The sequence below is a fragment of the Pinus tabuliformis genome, chromosome J (genome assembly GCF_031772625.1).
Source record: "Pinus tabuliformis cultivar Carrire ecotype Pingquan chromosome J, CPIR1, whole genome shotgun sequence".
Taxonomy (NCBI): Eukaryota; Viridiplantae; Streptophyta; class Pinopsida; order Pinales; family Pinaceae; genus Pinus; species Pinus tabuliformis.
The window spans coordinates 1,195,620,508-1,195,636,655 of NC_142295.1; positions in this window are offsets into that span (position 1 = coordinate 1,195,620,508).

A 16,148-nucleotide genomic window follows, 5' to 3' on the forward strand; every position below is an offset into this window, starting at 1 on the left:
GGGTTTGTATCAGATCCCTTTTTCCCACATTCACCAGAGAGCAAATGATGATAAGCCAGACTGGGAAAAGATGGTGTTTACCAAAAACATACAGGAATGCGCCAGACCCTCAGATCATGAGCTCATAATATCTAAGAAGGAGGGAGCTCCAACTATACCCACCTAGGGTTGGGAGGAATCTGAGGTTCTGTATTAGCTGAGTAATAAATCTAACTCTAGTTGGCATTCAACTCATGCATCTATCTAGCCCATTCAAACCATTGGGAAACTTTCCCTATAACTCAAAAAGGAACATGAATGATAACCATATTGTAATCTCAACAAACATGACCATATTTTTTTCAACTTGATTTATTTCTTATCAGACTTTAATACTTGTGTAATTATATATGAGAAAATTCATTTAGGATCATTTGGTATAAAACCTTAAATATTAAGATGACATAGATAACTAGGATGTTGTGTGTATAGTTAAAAATATATAGAATGCAAAGCATGTTACAGACATATAGGTATCTTGAGCACTTAAGAGCATAGCCCAACCCCCTCAAAACAATTATTAAATTTACTAATATATACATTTACAAAATAATATTATAATTTACAAATAAATCTAAAAAAAATATTTTTATTTATAAATTTTATCATCATAAAACATATATATATATATATATATTAAATAATTGTACTTAAAAAAAATAGGTGATGTATTCCATTGTGATATTATTATTATTTGTATTATTGAAATAATATTAATTAAAAATAAGCATGAAAAGTTATGATTTCCAAAGCCATATTTAATTATGGCCTTTACAAAAAAGTCCATGTTCATAGTTATTTGTGATGTTATTATTATCTGTAATGTTGAAATATGTATTATTTAAAAGAAATTATAAAAATTAGTGGTTTTAAATGTACCTTGAATGATGATGCTTTCAAAATATTAGTTGTGATACTGTCATGGTCTTTTGTATAATTTTAATTATTCGTGATATATTTTTAAAATGTTATGATCATGTCATATTTACATTTTTGCAATATATATTGGTTAATAATACTTATTAAAAAACAATATACCTTGTATGATGTTTCTTTCAAAAACATATTTGTGATATTTTCGTGGTCATTTGTATAACCGTTATTATTTGTGATATATTTTATAAATGTTATTATTGTGTCATATTCCTCTATATTTTTGAATTATATATTTGTTAATAATATTAATTAAAAAAATAAATATAAATTAAAATTGTTGAATTGAGGCTACTGTGATCCATATCAAGTTATGAGAAGATTTTTATATATTTTATAAATGTTATTATTGTGTCATATTCCTCTATATTTTTGAATTATATATTTGTTAATAATATTAATTAAAAAAATAAATATAAATTAAAATTGTTGAATTGAGGCTTCTGTGATCCATATCAAGTTATGAGAATATTTTTTAGCGTAAATCACATTATGATATATTTGTCGATACATTTTGAACCAATGAGTGTGCTTCATCATCATGACAAGTTGAAGAATCAAACCATGGCTGCATGTTAAATAGGGAGAGAAGATCTTCCAACAGCTAAGTTTGACTAGGAAATGACTATATGGGATTGGACTAACGACTATATTTGACCATGTAACGACTAACTTTGACCAGCCAATTGGACTTGACTAGATTAAGGAATGATGCAGGAGCATCCGAGCATCTTAGTGAAAAAATCTAGAGAAAGAAGACACGTGGACAACCAAGCCAACTGTGAAAAAATTAAGTTAGAGAACAAATTTATGTTAAAAATTCACTTAAAATTGCCATGTATGTATAACGAGATATTAAGAATTTGTTCGTGCATGAAGAAATAGAGAACCTGTGCGTGTGAGAGAGTGTAAGGAAGATGATACAATGTAGTTGCGGGAGAATTCGTGATTAAGGATGAGATGCCTTAAATTGTAACGAAGTTTGTAAATAGTTGAAATGCGTCTTTGTGAATTTATGTCTGTGTATATTTTGTTTGAATTGTTTGCTAGCAATTTGGGTTTTTAGACAGGGACAAGGACAACAATAGGGGAAGGCCCCGACTTGTATTGGATCCGCCCAGTCAACCAAGGAATGATCCATTGCCGGCATCATATTTATCAGACCCTCCAGAGGTCGATGAACCAAAGACGAAGCCAAAGTGAAGTCCGTTTGGAGATGCTCACCCCCGAGACGAGGTTTTGGCTAAAAGGGGTGATGATTGGAAGAAAGTGGGCTCGGAGATTGAGAGCAGAACCTCTAGTCATTCCATCAGCTCACACTTGAGCCACCCGTAAAGTCCTCTCACTGATGCTGCACCCCCTCAGGCTCGTCCTAAGGTTAATCCCTTTGGAGATGAAAAACCACGCAAACTTTTGCTGGAATAGAAGGGAAAGGATTGGCCTAAAATGGATTTTGTGTTGGAGCATCGTAGAGTAAACAGACCTGAGATAGAAGGAGCAGTAGCAAGAATCCGTGAAACCCACTGCAGCAAAGAATGCTTAAAGGAAAACATGGTGTGGATGAAGAACAACGAGAACGTTACCATGCATTGCCACCGGGTTTTTCTGGTGAAAGCCTTTAGTATTCCAAGAACAAAGCACAATTCTTGAGAAGATGAATGACTCATTGGCCCATAGGGAAAGTGAGACCGTGAGTAGCATTTCTGATAGGTTTCGTGGGCCCATAACCCACAGGCCTCAAGAACAATTTATTGGGGAAATGGGATTTTGGGTCACCCCCAAATTCTCGTCCCCATCAAGTGGTATCAGAGCGGGAAAAGATTTCCTACAGAAAGGAGTTTTTTCATGTGAAGAAAGAAGAGGTACAATTTTGTTGAAGATTTGTAAGCTTGTAAATTTTTTATTTCATTTTGTGAAGGTGAGAAGATTGCAACAAACCTAGAGTAGGAGTGCTCAATTGGTTCGAGAGGAGAGAACCAGAGAGATGCTGAAAGACTAAGCTTAGGAGAGAAGCTTGGTAAGGTATCTGGTAGCAGGGAGTACTTGCTATTGTAGAGGTTTGGTTGCAGCTCACAGAAGACCATGAAGGTAGTTCCATTGAAGAAGTGAAACAGTGGGTAGAATTGCTAAGGACAAGGAAAAGCATATGACCAGGAGGTCATAAATTTTTGTACCTCGGGAGTCTGATGCAGGAGCATCCGAGCATCTTAGTGAAAAAAAACTAGAGAAAGAAGACACGTGGACAACCAGGCCAACCGTGAACAAAATTCAGTTAGTGAACAAATTTCAGTTAAAAATTCAGTTAAAACTGCCATGTATGTATAACAAGATATTAAGAATTCATTCGTGCATCAAGAAACAGAGAACCTGTGCGTGTGAGAGAGTGTAAGGAAGAGGATACAATGTAGTTGCGGGAGAATTCGTGATTAAGGCTGAGATGCCTTAAATTGTAACCGAGTTTGTAAATAATGGAAATGCGTCTTTGTGAATTTATGTTTGTGTATATTTTGTTTGAATTGTTTGCTAGCGATTTGGGTTTTCAGACCAGGACAAGGACAGTGACAGGGGAAGGCCTTGGCTTGTATTGGATCTGCCTAGTCGACCAAGGAATGATCCATTACTGGCATCATTTTTATCAGACCCTCCAGAGGTCGATGCGCCAAAGACGAAGCTGAAGTCAAGTCTGTTTGGAGATGCTCACCCCCAAGAGGAGGTTTTGGCTAAAAGGGGTGATCATTGGAAGAAAGTGGACTCGGAAATTGAGAGCAGAACTTCCAGTCGTCCCATCAGCTCACACTTGAGCCACCCACAAAGTCCTCTCACTGATGTTGCACCCCCTTATGCTCATCCTAAGGTTAAACCCTTTGGAGATGCGAAACCATGTGAAGTTTTGCTGGAATTGAAGGGAAAGGATTGATGCAAAATGGATTTTGAGCTAGGGCACTGCAGAGTAAACAAACCTGAGATAGAGAAGGAGTGGCAGCAAGAATCTGTGGAATCAACCGCAGCAAAGAACGCTGAAAAGAAAGCACATGTGTGGATGAAGAAAGATGAGAACGTCAGCATGCATTGTCACGTGGTTTGTTCTGGCCAAAGCCTTCAGTATTCCAAGAACAAAGCACAGTTCTTGAAAAGATGAATGACTCATTGGCCCATAAGGCAAGTGAGATCATGATAGCATTTCTGATAGGCTTCTTGGGCCCATAACCCATAAGCCTCAAGAATGATTTATTGGGGAAATGGGATTTTGGGTCACCCCCAAAGTCTCTTCCCCATCAAGGAATAAGGACATGGACCAAAATTCTATTTAATACTATATTAATTATAATAATTCTATTAGATAAATTTATTTAATGAATTAATACCTATTAATATAATATATTCTGGGTTCTTGAATTTTAAAATAATAATTTGATGAATATTATAATGCTTAACTAAACTTGTAGTATTAATAATTAAGAAAAAAATAACTATATTTATGTTAAAATGTTTAATAGTGAATAATATTAATAATATTATGTATATATTACCTTTAATATCCCTATAACTATAATATTAATATTATAGATTTAATTATTACTTTAAAATTATATTATTATATTATTATTACCTAATAATTAATAATCCTAAGTTATTAATGGCTTGTATATCTTATAAGTAGAGCCCAATAATTAAATATGTATATTTAAACTATCTAATAAATTCTAGATTAGTTATATAAGGGATCATCTAGTAAATTTAAGGGAAAGAATATGATGGAAAATTCCTAAAAAAGACTAAAAAGACAAAAAACCAAAAAGTATGGACTTATTACTCTTACTATTCCTATAACTCTAATATTGATATTATAAATTTAATTATTATAGTATTCTTATAGTAGTATTATTCTTATTGATATTAATTTTAATGGATCATATAACTTATTAATAGGGCTTATTAATTAAATATAAACTTACTAATGCATAGATAATCATTCTAATAAATTTAGAAGACGGGTCAGAAGACAAGGTGGAAAAAACCGACTAGGAAGAGAGGGTAGGGATCCAACAATTGCTGATCTTCCAGCTGTCATCTCTATTGAGATTGCTTGGCCTTTTTTCAATCTCAATGGCTTCTCTAAATTTCTGGTGGTGAAACTGTGGAACCTTAGCTTATACATCTTTTTTATCTATCCTGATGATGAGCCATAGTGGATGGCTCGAAACGTTGATTTAAATAATCATCGATGCAATAATCCCAGAAGAAGAAAACACTACACAAGAGACTAATCACAGAAGCCTCAAAACAATAACTCGATCCTCCTCAATACAAACATGATGCTTGGTCTTCTTGGCATGGTCTGCAAGGGCAGAAGACCGGGTTCTCCCATGTTTTAGGCATGATGAGTGCTCATTAGTCCTCTGATTAATAGAATGACCAATCTCTCCAATGTAGGGTGTCCCAAAAGAACAGAGAATAATATAGACACCTTTCATGTCCTTGGGGTCGATCGGATCCTTCGCCGATCAGAGGGAGTTACGAAGGGTGTTAAGAGGTCTAAAGGTCGAGGGAACATTACACCAAAAATTTTTCTCATAAATTAAAATATAAATAATCAATTGTACTTATACATTTAAAAAATGAATATATGCTTACAAACATTAATTTTATTAAATTTAACATTAAACTAGAATAAAATAAAAATATTCAGTTTCATAGTTGTCTTTCTAAAATGTATGTTGTATTTCTAAAATAAATATATGTTGATTGATAATGTTTAAAATAATAATAATAATAATAATAATAAATTATTAAATTGAATGTAAAAATTTTAAAATATGTTATTCAACTTATTTAAATGTAATTGTTGCAGATGATATCGTGTATACAAACACATTTAATATATATATATATATATATATATATATATATATATATATATATATATATTTAAAGTTATGTCATAAAATATAAAATATAAACTTGAATAGTTAATTTCCAAAACCTATGTGTAACATCCCATGGATTGATCTTTGTGATCTATGATGAGGTCATTGAGCTGTAAGGAGATCGCACAGTGGACCTTGAGTTGACACATATCCAAGAAAAGTTTTTATATGCCAAGAGTTCTATCGTGCATAGATATTGGTTCTGAAAACTGCGAGTATGTCTCACGGAACCACATATTAGTGAATGGTAAAATCTCTACATCGGTGAACTCATCCCTTTTTGCCATCGTAGAAGATGAAGCAATGTTAAGTTAATTTAAGCTGGTTTCGAGAAGTCTCTCAGATGAGTTTGGGATTTTCCCACACGTGACTCAAGTAGCCCCTACCACAGTGCATTCTTTTCTCACTATGGTCGCCCCTACCATAATGAGACTGGTGCGAGGTTACACGTGGGGTTAACGCTAATATGGCGAGATGGGTTAACGCTAATATGGTGGTGAGTGATACATCAAATCTATAGCGAGTGTCAGCCGAACAGAATGACAGGGGAGGGCGCGAATGGCGGCTTGAAAAATGGGAACGGATTCTTGGATTCGTTGTTTGGTATTGAGAACTGATTCTTGGTTCTGTTTGCATGCGGCGGTTATCATTAAAGTCGACCAAAACGCTTCATGGAGGGGCAGGGAAGGCTCCATTACAAAAACTCCGGAAGGGATTCTTGAGGAGAGGGGTTTTCAGTCGCATTGGAAGGCAGCGATGCCATGCGGGAATACACAGTCGCATTGGAAGGCAGCGATGCCATGCGGGAATACACAGTCGCATTGGAAGGCAGCGATGCCATGCGGGAATACACAGTCGCATTGGAAGGCAGCGATGCCATGCGGGAATACACAGTCGCATCTTTTATTTTTAAAAGAAAGCCTCCTCGTCTTAGACTAGGGCAGGTCGGTTGCAAGCGAGGTGTGTATCAAGAATAGAGGTATGGCCCTTGTATTTTGAATAATGTCTTTGCTTGACTCTATATAAAGGACATTATAATATTCATCGTCTTGGAAGTGCGGATTATTTCATGACAGTAGGAGAGGGCGAAGCTGTTTTTTATGTGCGCCTTACGGGGTTACAACTGTTAAAGAAATCTAATTTGTTCATGGCTCCAATCTGTTTGTAAAGTATCGGTGCCCAAACTAAAGTGTAATGGTTTCCAAGTACGTATTACTTCGTTAAAAAGCAGATGCATGGCCCTGATGACGGGAAGGGTAATGACATGGCTCTCAGCCGTATCTGCGCCACGAGGGTTTTGCTGACCTTGTGTGATATTCTTTGTTTATGTGCAGCAAGAGAATGTTTAAATTACATGTTTTCTCAGTAGAAAATTTGTTGATGCATGCAGATAGAAAAGATTATTTGATATATTTTCTTGGTGGGGAAAACCTATGATAATGCATGCACTGAAGGAATTATTATTATGGCTGCTATTTATTTTGGAAATAGGAATCTGGTTTTGATTCTATTCTCGGTTTTACATGAGCTAATGAGTTAGAACTCTCTTGAAAAGAGTTATACATTAGTAAACATTGTGGGTATATATGCTAGTTTAATAGTAAGTCATGCTTGCTTATGCATATGAGACGATGCTAAAGAATCTATTTCAGACATTGTTTATTGATTCTTTAATAATGTAACTAATCTTGTTGCCAAGATTGTTGATGACTGCATTGACAGTAGATGTTGATTATTGTTTGAATATTATTGTAACTAATCTTGTTGTCAAGATTGTTGATGACTGCATTGACAGGAAACGATGGCAGATGGTGCCAAGGAAAGTGATGTTTAACATTATGACAGGAAAAAGGATTATTCGTCCATGCAGATGAAGTCAAGCTGCAGTATTGTCATTGCTAGAACAATTATGCCACAAGGAACTTTGCATGTGGCGGTATGTAAATAAAAGATTACATGTAAATGGTATTAGCTTTTAGCTAGTTGTGTGACAGCTTAATGATAATTTATTGTAAGAATTTTAAGACAATGGTTAAGGGATGGAATCCCTTATAAACCATTGAGTGAGGGGTGAAAACCCTCACGAGCGTTTAATAAGAAGATTAAACGTTTGCTGGTTTTCACCCTACGGGGTTTCCAGGGTATATCTGTGTTCAATGGTGTGATTGATGTGATTGCCTTTTGTGTCAGATGGATGAAGTTGAATCCTTGATGTTGATGGTTCTTTATTAGATTACATGATTATCTAATATGGTTAAGGATATCAAGAAATGGATGCATGGATTCATGAGATAGTTTATGTTACTACAGTGATGATTAAAGATTACGCAATGCTTATGAAACTTACTGTCTTTGAAGGCAATTTACTTGCACCAATGAATATTATATTTAATGGTTAATAATGAATTGAGGAGTTGTGAATTGGTTAATTACTTGTGGTAATTTGTACGAAAAATTCTAACTCCCTACTTTTACCTGCGAGGTTATCGAGGTTTGTGACAAGTGGTATCAGAGCTAAAGGTTGCAGTACTGGCGCCTTTGGGAATTGGTAAGCGGAAAGGATATTGAGGTACGCCATCAGTAGGCATTAACTCAGGTACGAGTTTAATCATTCGCATATTCATTTATGTCGTACACTACTTTTGGCATGACAGGTGTGATTCATGTTTATAACTTCTGGAGAAGTAAGTAATAAGTTGTTGCATAACTACGTTCATAACGTTGGATTCCTGATGAGGATAAAAGACAATGAAACTTTTGTCGCACTTACAAACAAAATTGAACACTCGTTACACATAAGAACAATATGGAACACTCATTGAGGAAATGACAATCAACTACCAACTTTTGATTTGCACATGTGGCAATAACAACAACGCATATATTGTACTAGATTGAAATTACAATGAACGAAACTTAATGAGCCAATGCATGAATATAAATTAGGGGAACATCCTTGAATAGGATGAAAAATAGTTTTAAAAAAAGGACATTAGAAGAACCCCTTTAGATATTGAAAACATGCAATGAGTCAAGCAGCGAAACTTGATTGTCATAACTAACTTTTGATTCAGTCTTGTCATGGATGCATGAAGACGATTGGTAGTTGAGATTGGTTAGTGTTGTATGACTAACCCATAGAACTTATATGCATTAATTCGATTGGACTAAGATTGTTACAGTTCGTAACCAAGTGAAGGTTGATTGATGTCGCATGCATGGAATGTGTGTATGAAGATTTTTACTCTCTCGGTGCTATAGACCAGTTGTGCATGAGAAGAGTTCTTAATTTTATTCACCATGAGAATGCATGATGAATAGCATATGCTTAAGTCTTAATAGATTTAATGATGATTACCCTCTAATTAAGTGAAATCCATTAGCATGGTATGTGCTTATGTTAATCATTACTTGTTGGGAGATAAAAACCATTGGAGCTTCGATTTAATGATAGTTGAATTTATCTCTACTATGGGAATGATGGATTTCTTATGCATGTTGCCTTCCAGTGTGAAGTTAAGGGTAGAGGCATGTGCAGTGGGTAACATTTCTAGGATCCATTCATGGTATAACTACATATGATAATTACTCATGTTAATACAGTTGTCAGTGAACTCTAACTACCTTCCCCAGCTATAGATGCTTCCAAAGGAAATGGAAGCAAGGAGAAGGAAGAAGACCGTGCTGTAAGGACAGACGGAGATAGGAAAAAGAAATTGCTAAGTCTGGTGGTGACCAGATAGCGCAAGCTTTGGGTATCAGAATCTTGCAGAAAACTCTAATGACTAGATAGCGCTCGATGTGCATGTGAGTATTCCCTTGACCATGCTTAAGAAGTTGGAAAATGATAACTATAGTGTATTGATGTTAATGATTTTCGTAATGTCTCCTTGAAGTCATTATTCTGAATGGATACATAGTACTGTTATGATAGTTGTTGCATCTAGCATCAAGTGGTAACTCTGGTGTGTGTGTGACACTTGGGAGATTATGCTTCTAATTGCATAAGTAGAGCCATTGCTTCCGGTAAGGATGGTTTAACTTGTTAGTTATGCATGTTGACCCAAGGGTAAGATAAGTGTCTTGTTCACTTACTTGAAGAACATGTATGAATGTTTTATATGATTTCTTAGTAGAGAAAGTATTTGAATGCATGCAATAAAGAATGGTTCTTTCATAGATTTTCTTGGTAAAGAAAATGTGTTAAGGCATGCAGTTAAAGATTGATTATTTTGTATGTTTTCTTGGTAAAGAAAGCAGGTAGTTCCTATTAGAAAGACTCCACGTGAGTCTTGTGCGTGAAATGCTTGTCTCTTGTCTATAAAATCCTTGCTAAATATAGCTGGGTATCTTCTTGAGAAAAGAGGATGAGGTATATAAATGTCCTGAGGACATAGCATGGAAGGTGGCCAAGTTTGCTTGAATTATAATATGTATCTTTATTTGATAAAAGCTTCTTGGAATATATATATATATATATATATATATATATATATATATATATATATATATATATATATATATATATATATATATATATATATATATATATATATATATATATATATATATATATATATATATATATATATATATATATATATATATATGTGTGTGTGTGGATATGCTAATTGCATTATGATTCTAGTTAGTTTCTAAGCTCTAGTGGTATGACTATGCATTACATGCATGATAAAAGATAACTAAGAATGTGCTTCTAGGCACATAGATATTCATCCCTAAATTCTTGAGGAAAGAATATATTACATATATACATAAATATAGTCTCCTCCTAAGAGTATGCATACTTCATGTATGAAGATGCATGATTTTATGAGAATTTTTCTTGGAAATAAAAATAGAGGTTCTTCCCTTAAAAACACATTAGAATAGTGTTCATACAAGAACCAAAATCCTTACTTGTTGCATGAAAAGAACTATGTGCATTAAAGTAAAGTAATTGTGTTAGGAGAACACATGTTGCATATTGGTAGCTATTTTGACTTTGGAATTATGAGTCTGTGTGTACTTAGAGAAAGTGGTCATGCTAGCTTCCTTGAAAATAATAATCTCTTGGAGAGATTGTCTTGTTGAATGAGCTGTGTTGATTGCTTGATTTTGATACATAAAGGATAAGTAAACCTTGTTTTTGTATCTTGAATTTTTATGCCTAAAGATAGATATCTTTAATAATTTCTTGAAAGGGAATCTTGAGAAATCCTCACATCGGAAGATAGAGAAATGAGGATTAAAATGACTTCCTTTAAGAAAGAGGTATGTGGTTTGTCGTATGAAATGATGGTGGTCTTCTAGTGAAGGGAATAAGTGTTGCATACATTAAAGAAGGGCTTATAGGATAAGCAATAGTATGCACAAAGATTAGTCATTGTGACGTAAGAGTTATGTTCTTATATGTTAGAGAAATTTTGTTTAATTACACTAACATTGCATGACTAAAGCTAGCCATAGTAAACGTAAGGTAATACTCCATTAATGATGATTTGAATGGGAACAACACACTATGGCAAAATTGGGAATGCTGAGAGTATTAACTCAACTGTTGTTGACATTTATACATTAATGAGTATTTGCATATGCTTTTATACATGACAATATTGTATGCATGAACATTCTTGGAAATGGAATACGTGGTAACTGATGCATATTTATAACTAACGTTGCTGATGGAATTAAGTAGTGGTAGCTTAATGGCAACAAGAAAACTCATCACATAAATTGCTGCAATATGAAATGCAATTATAAATGAGAAAGAATGATGTTATATGATATGCATGAATTATGTTATTTGGAAAATTTGCATGCATACAACGTGTATGATGGATATGTTTCCCATCAATCTTGATGTTGTGGACCCATGTTGGGGGTTAAGTGTAAATGCATGGTATACATGCATGTTGTTGTGCTAATGATAATGTTCATATGGTTCATTGTGTAAATTACCTTGATAAAGAGTAATAAAAGAGAAATTTAACATGCCAGACAGTTGCAGATACTTGGGTTGATGACAGTTACCTGCCCGGAGGGGTTGATAGTACTTGTCTGCCCGGATTGTGAAAGGCTTGAATGCCTTGGGTTGATGGCAGCTACCTACCTGGAGGGGTTGATGGTACTTGTCTGCCCGGAGTTGGGTTGATGGAAGCTACCTGCCCGGAGGGGTTGATGGTACTTGTCTGCCCAGATTTCCTCTCCCTAGAATTCTTGAGCTGGTTGGCCAGTGGAATTCTATGTTAGACCTGGTAAGGTCCCTATCAAAGAAACTGTCTGGATGTGAAAATGACTCGGTTTGGTTATGGAAACCAGTTCCCATGGGTTGGGAATTCTTTAGCCTCTTATGGTGCTCATAGCTAAAGAAATGAATGAATCAGCTATATGATATGTTGAAAATAAATTCTATATATAGTTGTGTGAAATATGTTATGCACATTTAACAAGAAAATGAGCTTAGTGCTCAATAAGGAGTAATTGGAAATTTTAATTCCTTTATTGTATTATTAAAGTTGTGAACATCTTAGTGGGAGCTAAGACAGTTTTTGCTTGATGCAGTGATTGACTATTTTGATGATTAAAGAGTTAGGTGCTCTTTTGGTATTTCTCAAAGTACTTTGCGGATGTCTTTGGTGAGAATTCGTTCAGTATGCACATGGAACAGTGATTTATCATTTGATGATTAGTATTAGTGCTCTTTAAGTACTTGTAAAGGTACTGTGATTTAGAAGCATCTAACATTGCACAAATGATTGCTAGTCAAAAGTATCTCATTTGACTCGAAATATAGTGACTAATGTGATTGAATTTGTTAGTCATATATTGCGGGAATTACTTACCGTGGAGGAATGAAGAGTTTCCAACCACTATTTACATGAAAGTATTCATGGTTTTTTTTAAAATAGATGGTAAGTAATAGTAAGTTGACACAGAGAATTGTTATCATGAATGAATAAGGGCCAAGTGGTGGCGATTAGAAGTTGCATATTTTTGCAATTACGAATGCTTATGACTATTGATGCTTATGACTAATGATATTTCTTATGACTATATCATTACTATTTTGTTTGTCGTCTTTTCTTGGAACGAAATCGTTGATTTCAAAGAGAAAGGATCACATTTGGTGTGGTTTAGATGGTAATACCATGAGTAAGGTCTAAAGTTCCAATGAAAGATGAACACCGAGGACGGTGTTCCTGTTAAGGGGGGGAGTATGTAACATCCCATGGATTGATCTTTGTGATCTATGATGAGGTCATTGAGCTGTAAGGAGATCGCACAGTGGACCTTGAGTTGACACATATCCAAGAAAAGTTTTTATATGCCAAGAGTTCTATCGTGCATAGATATTGGTTCTGAAAACTGCGAGTATGTCTCAGATGCGGAACCACATATTAGTGAATGGTAAAATCTCTACATCGGTGAACTCATCCCTTTTTGCCATCGTAGAAGATGAAGCAATGTTAAGTTAATTTGAGCTGGTTTCGAGAAGTCTCTCAGATGAGTTTGGGATTTTCCCACACGTGACTCAAGTAGCCCCTACCACAGTGCATTCTTTTCTCACTATGGTCGCCCCTACCATAATGAGACTGGTGCGAGGTTACACGTGGGGTTAACGCTAATATGGCGAGATGGGTTAACGCTAATATGGTGGTGAGTGATACATCAAATCTATAGCGAGTGTCAGCCGAACAGAATGACAGGGGAGGGCACGAATGGCGGCTTGAAAAATGGGAACGGATTCTTGGATTCATTGTTTGGTATTGAGAACTGATTCTTGGTTCCATTTGCATGCGGCGGTTATCATTAAAGTCGACCAAAACACTTCATGGAGGGGCAGGGAAGGCTCCATTACAAAAACTCTGGAAGGGATTCTTGAGGAGAGGGGTTTTCAGTCGCATTGGAAGGCAGCGATGCCATGCGGGAATACACAGTCGCATTGGAAGGCAGCGATGCCATGCGGGAATACACAGTCACATTGGAAGGCAGCGATGCCATGCGGGAATACACAGTCGCATTGAAAGGCAGCGATGCCATGTGGGAATACACAATCGCATCTTTTATTTTTAAAAGAAAGCCTCCTCGTCTTAGACTAGGGCAGGTCGGTTGCAAGCGAGGTGTGTATCAAGAATAGAGGTATGGCCCTTGTATTTTGAATAATGTCTTTGCTTGACTCTATATAAAGGACATTATAATATTCATCGTCTTGGAAGTGCGGATTATTTCATGACAGTAGGAGAGGGCGAAGCTGTTTTTTATGTGCGCCTTACGGGGTTACAACTGTTAAAGAAATCTAATTTGTTCATGGCTCCAATCTATTTGTAAAGTATCGGTGCCCAAACTAAAGTGTAATGGTTTCCAAGTACGTATTACTTCGTTAAAAAGCAGATGCATGGCCCTGATGACGGGAAGGGTAATGACATGGCTCTCAGCCGTATCTGCGCCACGAGGGTTTTGCTGACCTTGTGTGATATTCTTTGTTTATGTGCAGCAAGAGAATGTTTAAATTACATGTTTTCTCAGTAGAAAATTTGTTGATGCATGCAGATAGAAAAGATTATTTGATATATTTTCTTGGTGGGGAAAACCTATGATAATGCATGCACTGAAGGGATTATTACTATGGCTGCTATTTATTTTGGAAATAGGAATCTGGTTTTGATTCTATTCTCAGTTTTACATGAGCTAATGAGTTAGAACTCTCTTGAAAAGAGTTATACATTAGTAAACATTGTGGGTATATATGCTAGTTTAATAGTAAGTCATGCTTGCTTATGCATATGAGACGATGCTAAAGAATCTATTTCAGACATTGTTTATTGATTCTTTAATAATGTAACTAATCTTGTTGCCAAGATTGTTGATGACTGCATTGACAGTAGATGTTGATTATTGTTTGAATATTATTGTAACTAATCTTGTTGTCAAGATTGTTGATGACTACATTGATAGGAAACGATGGCAGATGGTGCCAAGGATAGTGATGTTTAACATTATGACAGAAAAAAGGATTATTCGTCCATGCAGATGAAGTCAAGCTGCAGTATTGTCATTGCTAGAACAATTATGCCACAAGGAACTTTGCATGTGGCGGTATGTAAATAAAAGATTACATGTAAATGGTATTAGCTTTTAGCTAGTTGTGTTACAGCTTATTGATAATTTATTGTAAGAATTTTAAGACAATGGTTAAGGGATGGAATCCCTTATAAACCATTGAGTGAGGGGTGAAAACCCTCACGAGCATTTAATAAGAAGATTAAACGTTTGCTGGTTTTCACCCTACGGGGTTTCCAGGGTATATCTGTGTTCAATGGTGTGATTGATGTGATTGTCTTTTGTGTCAGATGGAAGAAGTTGAATCCTTTATGTTGATGGTTCTTTATTAGATTACATGATTATCTAATATGGTTAAGGATATCAAGAAATGGATGCATGGATTCATGAGATAGTTTATGTCACTACAGTGATGATTAAAGATTACGCAATGCTTATGAAACTTACTGTCTTTGAAGGCAATTTACTTGCACCAATGAATATTATATTTAATGGTTAATAATGAATTGAGGAGTTGTGAATTGGTTAATTACTTGGTAATTTGTACGAAAAATTCTAACTCCCTACTTTTACCTGCGAGGTTATCGGGGTATGTGACACTATGTTACTTTCCATTTATGATGAGAATTTTGGGATATATTTTTTAAATATATTAAATAATGTTTTTTTCCAAAAATTTATGATTATTTGAGTGTTTACAAATAATGATATAGTTTACACTTAAAAATAATAATTTCATGTTGTATTTCTGAATCAACTTCATTCTCCAACTCCATGTAAAGATATTTAAAAAAATTATGTTACTAATATGGCATACAATGGAAATCAACACATTGTTAACATTTTGAAAAACAATTTGTAATAAAATTAAAATTAAAGAAAAAATAAATTGAAAAATGAAATATAATAAAATTAAGAAAAAAATAAAATAAAATCGTTTGCCATAATTAAACACACTAAAAAATAAGATGATTTCCATTTGAAATTTAAAATTCATAGAAATCTTAAATATACTAATATTAAAAAAACATAAAGAAAAAGAAAAGAAAAAAGCAAGCTAAATTCTAAAAACAAAAATACAAAATCAAATAAACCCTAACCTTGTATTGTTGAAAAATATTATGGACTTTTCTCTACGGAGTGAAGGAAGTGGCAAATTCCAATTCCTTTTGCTTCAACTTCCCT